Raw genomic sequence first — 4,229 nt, 5'->3', positions numbered from 1 at the left:
TATCTGATGGGTATTGGGTGAATAGTTTCTCCCACTCAGTGGGTGGCTCTTGTATTCTGGGCACTATTTCCTTTGAGGTGCAGAAGCTTCTTAGCTTAATATAGTCCCATTTATTTATTTCTGCTTTCACTTATTTGGAGAGTATCACAGGGATCGTTTAGTGCAGTCACAGAAATAATTACACTGAGAACTTTCATAACAAAATGTGACTGAATGAGGGAAGTAGAAAGCCTGTCTAGAGTACAGGCCAGTGTGAGGTGGGGAGGAAGGGCACTTGGGATATTGGTCATGGGAATGTTGCACGGTGAAGGATTATATATATTAAAAAATCCAAAGAAAAGATAAGGCCTCCCAATTCTTGCCACAGGCTGTGTTCTTTACACTGACTGTATAGAAAGAGGAGGTACAGTAAATACACCCCATATACACCTCAACACAGGCCCTTTGCCTGGTCTGTATTGTGAATTGGGGGACAAAAAAAAAGAAAAGAAAAGAAAATGTTGTCCTCTAACTCTTCCCAGGTATTCTGATCTAATCTAAAAACTCTGAGGCCTTGTCAGAATGGGAAGAAATGCATTCCCCTTTGCCTGAAACCAGAGAAGCCCATTACTGCACTCAACATCCTCCAACAGACACAGGTCAGCTCCACAACTAAACTTTATCAAACTGTCAACCCACAAAATTTGATTGAGAGCTACAGATTTTGGGCCATATTCATCCATGTGAGACCTCAAATTTTCATAAAGTTTTCAGCCCAGTAGGATCATAATAAACCGGATGGGAAAGTTAGATAGAAGACCACCAAAGCTCACCAAGCTCAGTGAGCCTAAAAAGTAACATTGACGGCTCAAGTAGCACCAACCATAACCCAGAAAATCCTCAGTGACTTTAGTAACAACATTGAGAACATTTAGTAACAATAACATTGAGACTATAGAATTTATTTCAAATTGATCCTTATTGATACAAGTTTTGATGATTCCATTTGCCTTTGTGTTGTAGCAAACAATATGAAGTTAATTTATTTGTGCCTTCAAGGGGAAAAGCTTGGGTAGTGAGTGGGAAACTAGGGAACATTGGTGGCATGAAGATCACGCTGGTGGTGGGATTGATATTAGTACATTTAATATCTGAAAGAATCATTATATATTATTATAAAAAATCTGGTAAATCATAGTTTTATCATAAAAATGTTTTAACTATCACAAGAAAAATCTAATAATCTTAGGGTTAATATTCAAAATGTAGAATAAATTAAAATAATTTTGAAAGAAAAAATAGAGAGAAATATGGGCCCGGAGAGATAGCACAGTAGCGTTTGCCTTGCAAGCAGCCGATCCAGGACCAAAGGTGGTTGGTTCGAATCCCGGTGTCCTATATGGTCCCCCGTGCCTGCCAGGAGCTATTTCTGAGCAGACAGCCAGGAGTAACCCCTGAGCACCGCCGGGTGTGACCCAAAAACCAAAAAAAAAAAAAAAAAAAAAGTGAGAGAGAGAGAGAGAAATAAAACAACTTACTCATTAACAAGCAAAAATAGAAAAAGATTAAAGCCATTAAAAAGACAGTATCATTAGTAAGCACCCAAGATCATCTTAAAGTCAGAGAAAGAGGCAGTGTCATAAAATATTCCAATCTGGCTCTTTTAAATTACTTGGCTCCATTGCTAATACCCAGATTAACATTAAAGATAAGAAGACCACAGTGAGCTGTTAGCAGAAGGAATACCACAGAAAATAGTGTTCTGAGAATGAAGGCCAAAGGAAAAATAGTCTTTGGATGTCCTATCCACCAACTCAAATGCTCAAAACTCTCCTCATCTAATCTCACTGTCCCAACTATACACATACCTACTTCTATCAATAACCAGTAACTCCACTCACTCTCCCTCACCAAACTCCTAATAGAAAGCATTTAATTAAGAACTGAGGACAGTTCAAAGAGTTGGAGCATCTATCTGGTACCCTACCTAATTGCAATACTATCTCCAGCCCCAAGGTGAAAAACCTTACTTCTGTGGCCCAGGAGATTCTGCTCTTTCCTACCTTTGCTAAGGGCATCTCTCTCTCTCTCTCTCTCTCTCTCTCTCTCTCTCTCTCTCTCTCTCTCTCTCTCTCTCTTGCTCTTTCCTACCTTTGCTAAGGGCATCTCTCTCTCTCTCTCTCTCTCTCTCTCCTGCTCTTTCCTACCTTTGCTAAGGGCATCTCTCTCTCTTCTCTCTCTCTCTCTCTCTCTCTCTCTCTCTCTCTCTCTCTCTCTCCTGCTCTTTCCTACCTTTACTAAGGGCATATCTCTCTCTCTCTCTCTCTCTCTCTCTCTCCTGCTCTTTCCTACCTTTGCTAAGGGCATCTCTCTCTCTCTCTCTCTCTCTCTCTCTCTCTCTCTCTCTCTCTCTCTCCTGCTCTTTCCTACCTTTGCTAAGGGCATCTCTCTCTCTTTCTCTCTCTCTTTCTCTCTCTCTCTCTTCCCCCCCCCCTTTCTTCACCTTAGGCCACATGCAAGTTGACAGTTTCCTCTGGTACAGCAGTGTCCATGATCTCAGAAAGAAAACCACATCTAACAAAGGCAAAGCACTGTGCCTCTCCGTGGAAAAAGCAAGACTAAGGTGAGACTTGGGCTCTCCGAATCCCAGCACCACCGCTCTCTGCTGTCTCTCACTCACTCCAGCTTTCCTTTTAAAACACACAAGCAGCATCTCTTAGCCTTTAGAACACGTTTTGTGATGAAAACGTCTAGGCAGCTAGCTCAGTGCAGAGCAAATGTGACCTCATGGGTGGCTGGGCAAGCAGGCTGTGCTCTTGGAGCCACATTTCCTGGTAAAGGCATTGAAAGCTTCCAAGTTAAAAAAAAAAAACCCTCACAAAAAACTCTCTTCCTGACCTTACCTGAAGCACTAGAGAGTGGTTTTAAAGCCGTGTGTAAAACCTTTTCACAAAACTTATTTAGTTTAGCCAAAGGGATGGAGGTGGGGGAGTAGGGAGCTTTTCCCTTTCAAACCATGGGAGAGCAGTAAGTAAACCTCTCTCGGCAATGGGATTTAGATTACTTGCCCTCTCCAGCCAAGCACTGAAAATGGGGAACAGACTAGGGTCAAGACAGTGCCCCTTGATAAAGTTCAAGTAGCGTCCCCCAAGGCAAGAGGATCTTTTTCTAATTAAACTCCCCTTGCCTCCTCGAGAAGGCTGCCCCAGGATCAAATGAGTCACACAGCTTGTGAGCCAGAGAATGACACAAGGAAATTCGCCTCCTGGATGGGAACACTGTTTCCTGTCAGAAATGGTGTGTGAAAAGCCTCGAGCCCAAAAGGCCTGTGATGAGCTGTGGTGGGCAATGTGCTGCCATGGTGCATGCAGCGGGCACTGCGCCCACTGGTTGTCTCCTATGTTCCAGTCGCTGAGCACACAGCCAGGCTCCAGGCTCTGTCACTGGGTCCAAGTCAGGAGACATCGAACACAAAGGCGTTAGACAACATTAATGAATTTTGTTATTGCAATAATTCAAAAGAGGAACCAAGTGTAAAATTTATGGGGAACACAGACCATGAAGGGGATCCAGAGGTAAAAGCTGCTGACTGCATGCCTGCCCCCAGCAGCCTCAGCCCCACAAGTGACCAGCAGATTGGCACCAACCCAGGCCATCTTTAAAACAGGTTTGACTGAACCATAGGAAGAACCATCAGGAATTACTTTCCCTTCTCATTACCCCAGGCCCTTGGTCTCTTCAACCAGTTTTCTTCTGAGTCTAATTTTTGAAAATTCTTCTTTTCTCTATCAAAACACAGTCTTCAGAGTGTCCCTGCACAGTCTTTCCAATCAACTAATCTCGGTCAGCAGCTGACAATGCTACCAACTTACTCATGGTAGAATTGCATGCAGAAGCAGTTTTCCAAAAGCAGTGTCCCAACCAAAATCTGTGTTGCAAATGCTCTAAACTTCAAAGAGGAAGAACTGGCTCAGATCCCTAATCTCCACGTGTTAGGCACCAAGCTAGGTCCTTGGCTAGCGCTTGCAAGGCAGACACCTTACCTCTAGCGCCACCTCACTGGCCCTGCTAGGTTATATCTTATGTCACCTGAGTATAACTGTGTCACACCATCAATAGGAATTTCTGCATGTCTATGAGGGCCACAGCTATAAGGCTCTCAATACCCTTAGCGTGGATAGCTGTTTAGTATACCTCCCAAGAAATATTTAACCAGAAGTTTCTCTCAGATGTTTTTACTTCCCTGCATG

At 43.3% G+C, this 4,229-nt stretch overlaps 1 non-coding gene across 1 annotated transcript; it reads left to right on the top strand.

Moving 5' to 3' along the window:
- The first annotated feature begins 345 nt into the window (after positions 1-345).
- LOC126002535 (small nucleolar RNA SNORA51) lies at positions 346-478 on the top strand. Its single transcript, XR_007493224.1, has one exon. It is a non-coding gene; the product is annotated as a small nucleolar RNA SNORA51 (small nucleolar RNA).
- Positions 479-4,229: the final 3,751 nt, after the last annotated feature.

This window comes from Suncus etruscus, chromosome 2 (assembly GCF_024139225.1).
Source record: "Suncus etruscus isolate mSunEtr1 chromosome 2, mSunEtr1.pri.cur, whole genome shotgun sequence".
Classification (NCBI taxonomy): Eukaryota; Metazoa; Chordata; class Mammalia; order Eulipotyphla; family Soricidae; genus Suncus; species Suncus etruscus.
This window is presented reverse-complemented; position numbering and strand designations above follow the sequence as displayed.